Source organism: Chroicocephalus ridibundus, chromosome 8 (genome assembly GCF_963924245.1).
Source record: "Chroicocephalus ridibundus chromosome 8, bChrRid1.1, whole genome shotgun sequence".
NCBI classification, from domain to species: Eukaryota; Metazoa; Chordata; class Aves; order Charadriiformes; family Laridae; genus Chroicocephalus; species Chroicocephalus ridibundus.
In genome coordinates, this window is record NC_086291.1 from 18,142,095 (window position 1) to 18,157,424 (window position 15,330).

Below are 15,330 nucleotides of genomic sequence, written 5' to 3' on the forward strand. Positions count from 1 at the left end.
GGCTGCCCGGCACGCTCTGTGCATGGTGGGCACCTTCCTGCCCCATCCCTGCTCAGCATGGACCCTTCCACACCTGACATGCACAGCTGACAAGCTGATGGGAATCTGGGGTGACCTGGGTGTCGTTTCCCCGGGCTGGGTGCCAGAGCAGCAGGCAGCAGTGCTGGGGGAAGGTGAAGGGTCTCCTGGCTATGTGTGTCTAGTGGAGGCTGCTTGTGCTGTTCCCTTTACAGAAAGCACCCGGAGATACTGAAGCTGGAGCCTTGTGCAACCCCAAGGAAGTTGTCGAGAAGTACGGAGTATCCACCAGCTGTCATCAAGAGACAGACAGACAGACATAGCTGTGGTGGGTGACCAGCACAGGCAGAGTAATGCACCTGGGGAGACCTGCCCAGCAGCAGAGTGCTATGAATAAAATACCATAGTAAAAAGCTGTGGGCAGATAGCGCTCCATCGTGTAATGCTTTTGCTGAGCAGGTGAGTGCTGTCTCTCAGATCCCTCACGCAGCACCAGAGGGGGTAACGCTGCTCAGTTCAGTCACGGCAAACCTGCCTTTGATAGCACGGAGTAGCACCCAGATTTCACCTGTCACTTTGGAAGGCACCAGTATGGAGAGATCCTAAAGAGAGAAAACAGAGGATCTCGGAGCTGTAGCTCACTAGGAGGGAAACACAGCACTTGCTCATGCTTCTTTCCTCTCCTCCCTGCTGGCTCTCTGAATTAAACCATCTCTTGTTCTCCACTCCCATCTCTAGGACTGCAGGTCTCCAGTACATCCTTAGGTGCCCTCTCTGCTCTCCATCTGCTGCTTCTGCATGGACCGGTCTCCTGAGGCCCCACTCTGTGTCTGGCAGCTCTGTGCAGCCTCAGAAACCTTGGGGTGGTTAAAGTTGTGAGTAGGCAAATTGTGTCCTGCTTATCTGCAGCTGTACTGACAGCCCCTCCTCCGTTTCCTGTGGGCCCTTCCTGTCTTCTCCTTTGGCTTCCATCCAGGCCTTGGTGGCATAATGAGAAGTTGCAAATGATCTCCAAAATCTCAAGTGCTTTGCTAGAGTTGTGGCTGCCTGCACGTTAAAGCCACAGCTACGGCAGCAGTGAAGCAAGGCTGATGCTGCTGGGTCTGAGCACTGCACAGCTCAGTGTGACACTGAGAGAGCAGCTCCTCCCTCTCCTAGAAAGGAAAGAGCTGGAAGGAAAATGATCAACAAGAAAAGTGTGTTCACAGGAGAAAGAATTTCAGTTGTTTGTGGATTCAGCTGCCCAGCACAAGCAATATTCGTTAGCACTGGCAGGTAAGGGCATGACACGGTGTCTTTTCTTTCCTTCCACCGGTTATCCAGCCCCCCAGGGGAGTGAGGGCAGGGGTCTAAATGGGGTAGGTCCAGCGGAGGATCTCCCATGAGGGACAGGACTTGCATGAGCTGAGAAGTCCTTGTAACTTCCTTCATCTGTAATTTTAGGATACATCCATTAACTGTATGCAGGTTTGGGTTTATTTCCTGTGCCTTGCCTTCTCCCTTCTCTCGCTGCTGGTGTCTTTAAAATATTCAGGGTTATAATGTTTTACCGACCACAAAAGTCAATCAGAAAGAAAACAGAAGTTAAAAACCTGGTGTCACTCTGAAGTTCGTTCATGGTGTAGGTATACGCCAGACACAGCTTTAACAACAAAGCACATTTTCTCCTGTGGCCGCCTCTCTTGTCGGTAATGAAAACAGGAAGATGTTGCCTTTTTCCAGAGCATTATCGTGAATCCTTGGAGGAGCAGTGATGGTGCTGGAGTGCAGTGCCGGGGTGACCTGTAAAGGTCTAAAGCCTTCCCTGCCCGGGGTGAGAGGGGCTGCGCTCAGACTGGGGCCGGCGGCAGCAGCAGGGACTGACCCCACGACAGAGCCTAAGCCGGGGTTGCCCGGGGGCTCACCTGCCGGCGGTTTACGACCCGGCCCCGCTGTGCTCCGGCGGCACCGGAGGGAGCCAGGAGGGCAAACGGGCACCGAGCACCCCGCGGGCCCTCTGCCGTCGGGGCTGGGGGCGGGCAGCTGCCGCGGCCGCCACCCCGCCGTGTCGCCCAGCCGCGGTCCGCAGTGGCACCTGCTGTCGGGGCCGGGCAGCGCCGCCGCCCCGCTGCACTACAGCCACCCCGTTCTGGGTTTTTTTTTTGGCTTGTTGGGTTTTTTTGTTTTTGTTTGTTTTGTCTTAAAAAAACTCCGCTTGCCAGCGACCCGGGGACAGTTTGTTTCGCTCGGCCCAGCAAAAGTCGGTGGGATTTAGGCTGGATTGTGAACCTCATTCCTTCGTTTCAGTGGGAGTTTCGCCCGCCTGAGAATCTGACCCATTAATTGAAGGGCCAAATGACTGCAGAAATACCTTCCCACACACGCTCAGTGGACGGCGATGCGACAGCTCATCGGGATGATTTGCATGGAGCCCTGACCCAGATCAGAGAACAGTCGTGGCATGAGAAATTTACTTCCAAAGCTTAATAATCCCTAAAGTATCTTTGCAGTAAACATTTCTCCTTTGCAAGTTTTACTGAGTCCAGTTGTGCTGCAAGAGCGGCCTCGTGAAAAAAGAACGCTTTCTTAGGGCTAGAATAAAGCAGCCATTTTATATTAATTATGGGAAGACACCAGTCAAAGGCTGCAGTCATCCCTGATCCATTTCAGAGCACGACAGAAAGGCTGTTATCTGGAAGAACAAAGGGAACCAGTAAGTTATTTATAACTGGGGCTCCCACCATGCATGGCAGGTCCTGAGCCAGTTTAGGGTCACTGCTCCCTATGACAGTGGCCACCCCAGCTGTTGCAATACCATGCGGCCATGACTGGGTTGTTTGATAACTTGGCTTTTGTCTTTCTTCTCAGGGCTGTGAAAACCAGCGGATGGTGCCAGGTGAGCAGAACAAGACTGGGAATGCCAAACATGGCAATCTCAAACCTAAATGAGCAAAGCAGCAAGGCGCTTCCTTGCTCTTGCACCGTGGGAAGAGCTGGCTAGCAAAGGTGATGGATGGAGCGGGGGGGTGCAGGGCCTGGAGCTTGCTGGGGAGCCCGGATAGGATGAACTCCCTGCCTCTGGGTGCTGCAGGGGGTGGCCTCCCTCCTTCCCCACTTCCTGCAAGGAAAGGTGGGATGCAGGGTAGGGATGTAAGGCGGGGGGAAAGAACATGTTAGCCGGCATCTTCCAAAGACAGATTTCATTTGCTTTTAAGATCTGTTCTCTCTTTTCTGTCAAGGCGTATGGAAATCGACTGCATTGTGTCCTGAAGCCCTGCGGGTGTTGGTTTTTCTGATTCAATAGTGTGTAGCTCATTATAATGTGGTCTGATAGGACATCTTCAATTCGCCACTGCAGACAAGTTTCTTTGATTGCTTTGTGACTAGTGCAATTGGAAACATGTTCCAAACACAATGATGGGAAGAAAAGGAGACCTACGTTTCCCTCCAGTGCGCCCCATGTGATCTATCTGGATGTATTGGGTCTGGCTGAGATGGAGTTAATTTTCCCCATAGCAGCCCCCATGGTGCTGTGCTTTGTATTGGTAGCCAGAAAGGTGTTGATAACATACCAGTGTTTTGGCTATTGCTGAGCAGCTCTCGCACAGCATCAAGGCCGTCTCTCCAACATTCCCCCCTCACCAGCAGGCTGGGAATGGGCAAGGTCTTGGGAGGGGACACAGCCGGGACAGCTGACCCAAACTGACCAAAGGGGTATTCCATACCATATGATATCTGCTCAGCAATAAAAGCTAAGAGAAAGGAGGAGAAGGGAGGGCATTCTTTATTACGGCATTTGGTCTTCCAGAGTGGCTGCTACTATGTGTACTGCAGCCCTGCTTCCTGGGAAGTGGCTGGACACCACCTGCTGATGGGAAGGAGAGAATAAATCTTTTGTTTTCCTTTGCTTCCACACTCTGCTGTTGCTTTTGTTAAACTGCCTTTATCTTGACCCACCAAGTCCAGCCATGGACTCGCTTCTGAGAACACAATGAGCTTGTCCATGTATATGGTGACTTGCAGCTCTTTTCCAAATGATCCTGCTCTGGGAAAGAAAAACGTAAGGGTCTCACGTTGGCATGAGCTCAATGATTTGGGGATTTTGCTGTACTTTATGGCTCCGCTAATTGAGTTGAATGGAATATCATCTCTCTGCTTCTGCTCCTCCTGTTCTCTCCAAGCCCAAAATGAGAACGTGAGGGCACAGCCCACCCCCTGTGTGAAGGCAAATGAAAAGTGGAGAGCATCTTCTCTTCCTTGTGTCTCCCATGGCTCTGGTGCTGGTGGTGTGGGGCTCACCTTATCCTTTTCCCTCCCCAAGCCCAGCAAACCAGCCAATGTTTCTGAGACACAATTCTGATTACCTAGATTTAGGAACTCCACATAGGAATAGATAACACAAAAAGAGTGAATTTAAGGGATTTTCAGCTTTGCCCTACTCCCAGTTTCTCAAGCTGGCACTTCCCCCCAGATCATTCCATGCTGAGCCGCGCGCAGCAGAGATCAGCTCTTCCTGCCTGTTCACGCAGCCGTGGGCAAACTGGTTGTACTTTGTTCAGAAGAATAAACAGCAACAAGCATCACAGTCAGCTCGTTTCTACCGTCATCACTGATCTCGATCTGTCAACTGCTTTTGCTGCATCTGATTTGTTGGCAAAGACACTCAAGCCAAAGGTCCTTTGGGAGATGCAAAGACAATAGAAGGAAACATTTGCCCGATGTCTGATGTTACCGCAAAGGGCTGGCCAGCACACATGAAAATACTGGACTTATGATGGAAAGTTTCATGGGAGAATTGCAGGGATAAGACCTGTACTTCTAAGGACCTATCTGCTCCCTGATGCGTGCTCCAATTCTGGCAGGAATCAGCCTTTCTCAGCAAACTCCCACCCCTAAGGCTGGAAGGCTTTTGGGCTCAGGTAGGGCAGGGTATTAGTCACAGCAGCTCCCAGAGTCATTCCCTGTTTCCTATTCCTGATCCTGTCATGACATTCAGATTTCCAAAAAGGAACAGCTGTTCCCATCTGACTAGTCCTGATGAGGAGTACAATTTAAGCCCAAGACACCGACTGTCCTGCAGTTATTCCTTTGGTGCATTTTGGCTCTTCCCTCTTGCACCAGAAACACCCCAGTTCAGACACAAGCTGCGACTGTTCTGTGCAGCTGCTGCTTGTTATCCTGTCAGATCCTTTCGTATCAAAAGAGATCCTGTCTACGCATGAAATGAAACCTAGTTATAAAAGAAGAGAAAAATGTGGATTCCTGGGGCTGGGGAGGAGGCTGTGGGACTGTCTTAAACCCTGGGAGGTTAATTTCTGGTTCTGCAAACAAGCTCTGAGTGGGAAATGCCTGCTGGAGCCAGCTCCTCCCACTACAACGGATGTGTTGAGACTCAGTGTATGTGAAGGTTGCATCTCTGGGAGGTATATTGATGGACCACTGTCAGTGCAGGAAACTAACAAAACATTGCACGGCCCGTGGGTGTAAATTGGAGAAGTCAGACTGTTTTCAGTGGATTTACTCTAGATTTAGTAACGTTTCATCGTTATTTCATATGTATTCAGATTTACTCATTAGTCATCTAAGCAAAGGGGTTTGCAATGGAAGCAACTGCAGATCAGGAGGAGGATGGATGTCAGTAGCAGCAAAGCTCACGTCACAGCAGCACCAAGGCTTAGGTAATTTGGAAGTGTGGGTACCTGTCTCTCACTGTTGCACTAACTTGAATTTGTTTTGCAGAGGAACACGTACAGAAAAGGGCTGCATGGCTGTTCCTGAAGAGGAAGGACAGAAGAACTTGTTGATAGCACAAGGACAAAGGCGCAAACATGCTAAAGGGGTGCGCAAGGAGGATTTAAAGACGGATTCAACAACAGCTACTCAGATGCGAAGAAGAAATTCTGTAGTAAGCACAGGTAAGAGAAGCTATTCTATATAGGAAAAATCTAAATAGAAATGGGAGTTGAGAGTAACAGCACAGAAAGAGACAGGTGTTTTTTTTCCAGAGGTTTGGAACTTAAAGGAGAGAAATTTGATATGGGGAAAACCAGGAATATAGAGCTACCAGTCTCCTCCAGGCCAGCATTGCCCTAAAATAGCATTTGGAAACTAGACAGATACCAGAAGCTTTCTCAAATACTGGCAATCAGGAAAGAGATGGTCACAAAGCGAATTTCAAATGTGTCCAGGATGCTGTTCAAATAGACAGTGAGGGTACAGAGCAGGAAATTTGGAGTTCAAATATATGGATAACAGGAAAACGTGGTGTGCAAAAAGCACCTAAAAGAGCACTGCAAACAGGCTTAAAAAAGATGCAGCAATGTACTGATCTCGGGGTCCAGAGGTGTCACTATGAAGTAATGACGCGCTGTCTCGCTTTTGCTGACTTGAGAACACACATGCAAATTACTCCAGGCTGCATTAACAAGCACGTGTGGACCTGAGACTACAGCAATGCGTAACACATGCCAAGCCAGCAGCCAAATGTGGGCTCAAGAGTCACAGGGGGTGGGGGAAGACTCCAGGGCACATTGAGCCATGAGACCTTGTTGCAAAAAGATGAGCAATATCATGAAGCACAAGAAAACTGTTAGCATTTTGCTGAGTTCTCAGATCTGAGACTGCTAAATTAATGTTTTAAGTAAAATAACAAGATTTTGTATCTTTCCGACTAGTCATTTGACAGCTTTCCACAGATGGTCTGAAGTATGTATGAAAATATAATGCAAGTGGAAAATTCCTTGTCTAACTTTACACCATCCTTATGTACTAGGAGAAGGGTGGAAGCAGAAGAAACCTAGCAAGAAAGAGTGATGTTCCCAGTAGGAAAACAGACTGTGGAAATGCAAAGGAGTTGCAAGGAAAAGCGAGGGGATGAGTGAAGGCGGTGTTAGCAGCACCCAGTTTATCTAGGAAGGGGTAGAGGTTGGCTGAGCTGAAAGGTGGAGACACCCATCAGGAGTGGGAACCAGCACAGCTGTAGATGCTAGCTGAAGCCCTCTATGCAGATGAGATGGTCTCCAGAAGGTGTTCCAGCAGGCATCTGTGTCCTTCACATGGGAGGAAGGAGAGGGCAGGGGTGCTGGAGACTCGCAGGTGGAGAGGGCAGGGCACAGATGGTAGCAAGGAAGGATGAACAGTGTGCCTGGGATGGGAATGCATGGAGGACACTGGGGTCCTGGTCCAAGGGGCTCTGTGGAAAGGGAGAAGGTGGCAGAGAAGAAAAGTGATTCTGAGAGACAAGAGGGAATATGACTTCTAAGGGAGTTTGCAGTCAATGGCATCAAAAGCAGCAAGACAGCCAGGGGGATGGGGATGGAGGAGTGAGAGGCTGTGAAACATGATGGTGCCAGCAGAGGAATGAAGGTATAGACAGGGGCTGTTAGCCTGAGGGTGGAGTTGGCTGTGGTGCTGCCTGGAATTTCACATTCAGAGGACAAAGGAAGAAGAAAGGTAGGTCAGGGTGGGATTTGGGGACAGTGAGAGATTACAACGTGCTTCCCTTGTGGGGCTTGATGAAGGAGCCTGGAGGAAACTGAGGATTTGGAGAGGTAAAGGATGGAGTAAGGCTAGAGGTGCAAGCTATTAGGAGGTGTGGGAGGAGGTGCAGTTTCTGGGGTATTTGGATAGACAAGAGAATGAGAAATGCTGTTGACTGTACAAGAGCCAGGGAGAGTGCAGGAGAGGAGCAAGTCTGTCGCAGACCCAGGAGAAGCTGTCAGTGCCCTGAACAGGGGTACAAGAAAGAGAAGGACTGTGTGAAGGAGTAGCCTGAAGTGGTGAGCAGGGGGTCTAAGGAGAAGGAAACTGGAGGAGAAGGACTGGGAGAGAGGGTGGGGCAAGAGGCACTAGGGAAGAGCACAGAAGGTGTGAGTAGGGAGGCGAAGAGGACGGAAAGGGTACAGCAGTGCAACATGGCTTCGTGTGCAAGAGAAAAGCAGATGGGAGTCAGAGCGCAGAGCTTGTGCGAAGGTGGAAAGGATGGAGAGATGGAAATGTTCCAAGGTGGGAGGGAGAGACAAATGAATAGGCAAATTATAACTAATGCAATAATTAGCTGCTACAGCAGTAATCCGATTGTCACCCAAAAAAAGAGGATGAGGCAGGGCGCTGGTGATGGAGGGGGAGGCGCGACCAGGCGGGCAGAGCCGGCAGGCAGAGGAGCAGAGGTGGGCCTAGCCTGCCAGGGCGCAGCGGCAGCGCGGCGGCAGCAGATGCTGGGGCTGCAGTTCCTATGGCAACATACGCAGGCAACAAGTGTGCAAACGTGGTGGCGTTAGCAGGGGACAGCTGGGTGCCTTTCCATGTCACGGTCCTCAGGGTGGCAGCAGAGCCGTGCACCGTCCCTGGCTACCAGGGCTGCAGGGTGCAGCCCCTGAGGAAACCAGCACAAGTTATGTTTTGAGGCCAGATCCTCTCACTGCTGAGAAATGGATTTCTTGTGCCCTTTCTCCTCGATCCTAGGCATCCCAAAGCCCAGCAGAACAAGAGCTGCAGAGCATCTTGTCAGCAGCGAGGTTCCTGCGTGCCACATGGCAAGGAGGCAGCTCTGCAGCGCGTGGCCTCTGGAGGGGGGCCACGGAGGAGCGAGCATCCCTCCCTCCAGTCCCCCATGGCCGTGCACCACGGGGCTGGGGGCTTCGACCTCCAGTGCCCTGGCTCAGCCCGGCCTGCTGCAGCCGGCACATACCGACGGTGTGTAGGTGCCTTGCAATGCCGCTGCCAGAGCACGGGGCCAGTCTGCTCAGAGCAGGCAGAAACAGCACACGTTTTCCACGGGCTGGGGCCTTATTCTTCACTCCTCAGTAATTTTCGGCAGGATCTTCCCTTCCTCTCCTACCGGATCTCCTGTAATTAACCAGCTACTCTGCAGTGTTAGGCTAATGTCCTACGCTAAACAGCTGGAGACAGAGTACAAAGGCCAATTTTTCTGTCCAAAGCAGCGGTGTTTCCTAATGCACCGACTCCCAACAGCAAGGACGCCCCTGCGGCGTGCTGAGCAAGGGCCCCGCTCCTTTTGCCTTCAAGAGGCGCCCTGGCAGAGGAGACAGCTGGCAGGAGGCAGCCGACCCAGCCCAGGCCATGTTGTCCAGGCTGCTCCCCACCACCCCAGCAGCAGCCTTGCTCCGGCGGGAGCCGCATCGGGCCTCCCAAGCGAACGCCTGGAGCTTCCGCGGGGTTACAGCCGGATTTCGAGGAGCAGCCGCATCCAACGGCAGAGGGAGCTCTGGGAGAGGAAGAAGAGCAGAGGAAGCCTGGCAGGAGCAGCCCTGGGGAAGGAGGCAGGCAAGGAGGGGTCTGGCAGGAGTAACCGCGGGCTGCTCTGCTGCACCAGGTAGGGAGGCGTTAAACGGCGTAAAGGGATGAGGCAAAAAAGGGGCCTGGGAGAGGGAGAAGTGGTTGAAAAGCAACCACCATGGAAACGAAATGCCAGAAGAACTTTAGGTATAAAAAGACATGAAAGAGGCGAGCAAAAGAAGTGTCCGGGTGCTCTTTCTCTTGTAAGATTTAAGATTTAGGCTAACTTCAGGGTGTCTGGTGCTAAATAGCTCTAAGGGGGAGGAGGATATCTTAGTTACTCGGGGAATGTTTTCAGTGTATTTAAATGTTAAAGAGGTCTGGCTACATTTTTTTCCACGAGGAGAATGCTCTGTGTTGAGCACTTCTCAAGTCAAATTCATTTTTGAAAGTTTCAGTGACATTCTGAGAAACTAGTGCCGTGAATTCACACCAGGATCAAAGCAAAGCAGCGAATATGCCTCTGTGGCTGCGTAAACGCATCCATTGGAAGATGATGGCCATTTCTGCCACAGGTGGGATGACAGCAATACCGATCAGCCACATCACAGCGCCTACAAAGCCAGAGCACGGATGTGACTCTCGAGCCACGGAGATCTTGGCAGGAAAATAAATATCCTGGTCTTTCCATCCCTTGTTCTCCGTGGTCCCGAGCACAGCACAAGAGCAGGCGTGATTCATTCTACAGTCTCTGAGCAACCCAAGGGAAAACCGCCTGCTAATTTCAGTTTCTGCTGTCAGAACGTATAATTAACCCAACAAAGCAAAATGCTATTTTGGGTTAGTATGTGATCAGACCTTCCTTCTCCCGCTACCTGTATGGTGATAAAATAAGTTGGAGGTGTTTGGGGCTGGGGGAGGTCTATGTTTAGTTGTTTTGTGGTGGCTATGCAGCATTCGCAGTGAATTCGCACATAAAAATATCGCCGGTGCTTTCTCCAATTAGTTTACATTCAGGGTAAACAGAGAGAAGACGGAATGATTTGGAGATTACGGTAGCCTGCTTCCCTGTCACTGCACATATGTGCAACATTCCTCCCCTGTATATGTCTTTGGAGCAGGAGATGAAGCAGGTTTTAAATGAGCGTGCTGACTGCCACGGTGGCTGTGGGTAGGAATCATAGGAATACTTGGGTCTTTAAGATGTGTCATGTTAAAGTAGAGTGGACAGTGTGATGCTAAACTGACAGTGGATATCTAATTGCAGAAGCTTTAGGGACTGGAATACTTTAGTTTATTGTCATTGTATTGGGAAGAGGATTTCAGAGGTGGAGTTCTATCATGTTGTTGCTATGTTTTCCCTTGGATAGAGTCTCTAGAATGGAGCGATTGATTTTGTTTGATCTATAATATGTACACGTAACCAGCAGAAGGTGCTGCAGTTAAAGTGAAAAGATTAATCTAGCCGTTTCAAGCAAAATCAACTTCTCTCAGTGCTGTGCTGGCAAGCCTGGGTTCTGCAGGCTCCCAGACACAGCAGCCCTGTTGCAGTTGTTGAGGTGGGAAAAGAGCTCCAAGTCCTGCTAGGTCCCTGATTAAGCATCCCCATTTTTAAATAAGCTTTCTCTTCTCTCCTTCTACAGAACAACTGGTGGTTTCTTTGCTCCATGGGAAAATAGGAAGACAGAGAGAAGATGCAGTATGCAAGAAATAAATCATATAGTAGTCCCTTACCTCTTTTTTTTTTTTTCTGCTGTTTTTGCCTGGTCTTCCTCAACTTTTTTTTTTAATGGTCTAGCTGGGTGAGTCCTTAATCTTCAGCCATTTGAATGACTGGAGATCAGTCATTTGCAGGCTCTGAGCATTTTGGTCCCACATATGTTCTTTCTTTTTCCTCCTGCTGCTCGGAAAGCTCTGCCCAGCTGTGCACCTCATTATGCCCTTGTGGCTAGGCTATTTTAAGAAAACTTATTCTAAATGAATAACAAAATCAGCAAGCTCTAACTACGGTAACTGTGGGATTGGGGAAGTAAAGGTTAAGTGCTAGCACAGGTATAGCTAAGCACTCTGAAGATAACTGGCTTGCCATTTCTCTAAAGACCATCACTTTCCTAGGTCCAGGTAGGGCACTTAGGTTTCGTGCCATGCCATTTGCACAGAGAGCCACAGCCATTTCACTGAGAAAGCCAACCGAGAGCTGAAGAGGGAAGAAGGGTTTTCAGTCATGATTTGAAGAAAGAAATAACAGACTGAAATGTCCCAGGGGAGGCAGGGAAATCATTCCAGCGAGCTGGGCTGGACAAGCCGTGACAGCTGAGAGCTTCTTTTGGTCATACCCTGCTAATTCTGGTTATGACAGGTTTTAAATTTTTATTTCCTACTCAGCCTCCACACTTAGCATTTAGTATTTGTGGAATCCAGGATGAACAGAAGAAGTACGGATCACAGAAGTAGTAAAGTGCAAAATTAAGAAAACAGGAAGAGCTAAGTAGAGGAAATGGACAAATTCAGTCATGGACTGACACCCTCTCCCAGCCCTCTGGCTCTAAAGGTCTGAAGGTACCCAACACCTCAGCTGTGGTAGCCGGGCGCTGCTGGGTTGGGATCTGGGTATGAAGGTGCCATGTTACCAGGCACTGCATTTGGCTGACACAGTCTCTACCTCGGGCTGACCAAGCAACACACAATCTTATTGCTGCTCCTGCCAAATTAAAGCCCTGCTCAAGCCAGCAGCTGGGGCGAAGGGTAGGGGATGGTGTTCGCAAGCAGCACCGCTTCCTGCCTTCCCACCAGCCCTCCCGTCCACCTCAGGTGACGCTGCATGCTTTGTGAATTTATCATCCTTTATTGATACGTGCAGATGGAAACGGATTGGCCATCTGTTGGTGGATCCACTGGATGAAGAGTGAAACCCCGTGAAAACCACATCTGTGTAACCAGAAGCAGCCAGCAGAAGTTCTTACATTGTTCCTGCCATCACTTGAAAACCTTTGCTGAGCTGCAGCACGACAACAGGCGCTGCTCGCCATGCACACCAGCACGGCTGCTCCTCATATTGCTTCAAAATACAAAGGTACTTACTAAGAATGAGGTTTCATACCCCAAATCTCCATTCCGTTTTTAGATGGCTGTATTGCATGTTGAGTGACTTTGTGTTATCGCAAATAAAATAGAAGAACTGGTGAGAACACTGTGGAGTTATGGATGTAATTAGAAGGGGGAAGAAACTGCTTTTTATCTAAAAGTCATTCTGACGTTGTAAGATAGAGAGACTCCTCCTCCTTCCAGCACAAGGACAAGCTAAGGAGAAAGTGACTTTTTCCAACCAGGAAGTTCTGAAGCTGTGACAGAGTCACAGCTCTGGAGCAGAACAGGCTGGCTTGCAGGGCCTCCAAAGGTCACCGCGCTTTTAACATGGAGACTGTTGTGCCAGGTGTTTGGAGGCAAGCATAATAGCTAAGTGTCTTCAGAAAATGTGGTAACATGGGTGTGGATAATTATTTAAGATGCAGTTATAAAGTAGCAAAGAAAGTTGGTTGACAGGAATTAAAAAAAAAATAAAATTGATGGAATTTATTATTATTATATAATAATTTATTATTATTATTTAGCATGGTAGGGACAAAGTTTTGCAATGCTTTTTACAGTGGAAAAACATGCTTCTTTCGTTTTCTCAGATATCATTGCGATGGTCGGCAAAACCATAGCTAAAGGAGAATTGTCTGACATAATGTAGTTATATTTTCCGAAAGCTTTGGCATTGGGTGCTGGTCACGGGGCACACTGAGCTGCAGCAGTGCAGAAGTGCAGCCCTTGGGTGACAGGTTTCCTTCTCCTCTCCGGAGGAGCAGAACCCCTTGCCCCTGGGCTGGCTCTCCACGCAGCAGCCTCCCCCCAGCCAGGGGCAGGCACAAGCAAAGCAGGCCCTTGCCAACATCATCTGACTGCAGGGCAATAAAACAGCTGCCAACACATTGCCTAATTTTGCCTGGAAAGTCGTCCTCGCTGCCGCTGCGGGAGGGCGCGGGGTGCAGAGGTGGCACTAATAATGGCTGGGTGGGTGGCAAGTGGCAGATGGGGGCCGATAAGCATGACTGCATCCCCAGCTCCATCTCCCTGCCCACGTGTCCTGGATGAGCACCACGGGCTGAACTGTTCAGCACTTAGAAACCCTTTTTCTTGGGAATGGGTGGCCAGTATCCAAGTGAAGTGACTCATATGCATCCTCCTTCTTACTTAAACCAGAGTCTTCTCCTTCAAGCTTTGCCCGCTCCATGAAGCCAAATCACTGTGTTTCTGGAGCGGGGAAAGCCAGTTCCCTGCCCGTATCTTTTGTCTGTGTTGCCATCCGCACTTCTTCCCAAGTAACCACCTCATCTACCACTTCATATGCCACTTCATCTTAAATTTGCTTGCGAGAAAAAATTGTCAGCCTACTCAAAGCCAGGACTGAAATATTTCCCAGTATGGATTTCCCTCACCATTTTCCAAGGAACCACTGGCACTCGCTATTTTTGGCACCATCTCTTCCTTATGTTCACCTTCTGCTGGTGTGCCTCCTGCACCTGGCTCCCTTGGACAGAGCTTGGACACCCGCTGGACAATGTCAAGCAGGCATACCTGACATGCACGGGATGGCCGAAGGAAAGAACCGGAAAACATCTCAGAATAAATTGTCAGCTTTTCAACCTGCCTAAAACGATAACTCTATTGGAGGACAGATATTTTCTAAAAATTTTTAATGATACAAGGATGTGGATAATGCTAAGGTGGAAAAATCTGACATCTTTTGTCTAGTCAAGGTTAGGGAATTTGAAAAATTTAACCTAAAATGCAGTTATAAAAACAAACAGGATGAATTTATCCTGTGAGGCATATGGCTGCATCGCTGTTGCTTGTTAATGTAATCACTAATTCAGTCCTCTGAAACACAGATGAAAATAACAATATTAGTTCATTTTAATTGTAAAGGGCTGATGTCAAAACTGTGCATGTGGAAAGAAGCCATTTTTCCTCCACTGTCTCTCTTTTTCTGGCATCTCTTTTATCACATGGAGTAACTTGTAGCTTGCTGACTTGTACTTCTGCTGAAACAACCCTGTAGACTATAGCAGGGTAACAAAACAGCTGGGACTTATACTTGCCCCAAACCGAAACAGTGATCTTGAAAGAGCTGTGCTGAGAGTTGAGCCCAGAGAAGACCAAACCTGAGACAGTGGGCGAGGTCTCTGCTAGAGAAGATTGAAAGGAAGTAACGTGAAGAGTTCTAAACGAAAGAAAATTTGAGTTACCTTTAAATACGTATTACAACAAGGGAAGAAAACCAAACCAAGCAACCCAGCATACGTTCTGTAGGAGGTAAGTCTTTCACACTTGCGTTTGCCCCGTCAGAAAGAGACTCCAGTAGGATCTGCATCTACCCAGTTCCAGGTGTCTTCTGCCTCAGGTCCCCAGAGCTATTTGTTTGTTTTGCTAGTGTGCTTCAGCTTGGCAAGGTGTCTTGATTGCCAAGTGAATGTGGATTCAGCCAGCTCTGACCAGCTCTGGCATTTTAAAAAAATCCTTTTTCTTCCGCTTCAATTTCTCTGCCAACTGCCTGCGAGTCAGGATTTCCCAGCCAGCAGCTCCTGTTATTATCTGTTTTCACTTGCCTTGATGTTTACCAGATTGGACTGCTTTTATCTCTATTAACCCTACATCACTGTGGAGCCCCGGTATTACACACCCTGTGTGGCTTGGGCATTGGGTCAGAGGAAAAATAAATAAATAGAAAATAAATTCACCTTATTGAGGAAACAGTGAGGTCTAAAATACTGGCCAAAAATAACACAAGTGTTGATGATCTCAGGGAAGAAAATAACTAAAAGGCCAAATGAAGGTATTAAAAATCAAAGCTTAAAATAAATGACAGCTCATTAGACTAAATCTGAACTCCGCTAAAATTCTCCACCAGATGAAAAAGGCGGTATGAAAATAGTGTTGAACAGCTGAGAGCAGGACAAGCTGGCCTGATTTTCTCCGGTCTCGGAAGCTGAATTGCTGCTAAGCAGTGTTTTCATTTGTAACCTTAGATGCATCTTGCAGCCACTTAGACCA

At 48.9% G+C, this 15,330-nt stretch overlaps 1 protein-coding gene across 6 annotated transcripts in view; it reads left to right on the forward strand.

Moving 5' to 3' along the window:
- The first annotated feature begins 1,125 nt into the window (after positions 1 to 1,125).
- LRRC8D (leucine rich repeat containing 8 VRAC subunit D) overlaps positions 1,126 to 15,330 on the forward strand; it is a 70,100-nt gene continuing 55,895 nt past the window's right edge. Inside the window, exons 1-4 of one of the 6 annotated variants that reach the window (XM_063343852.1) lie at positions 1,126 to 1,293; positions 2,866 to 2,893; positions 5,737 to 5,912; positions 10,878 to 12,307. The gene's annotated coding sequence lies outside the window, so the exon portion shown is untranslated. Of the gene's footprint in view, positions 1,294 to 2,865; positions 2,894 to 5,403; positions 5,421 to 5,736; positions 5,913 to 8,670; positions 9,332 to 10,877; positions 12,308 to 15,330 lie in introns of those variants that run through there. The other 5 variants (XM_063343856.1, XM_063343854.1, XM_063343855.1 and 2 more) reach the window with 5 other exon arrangements.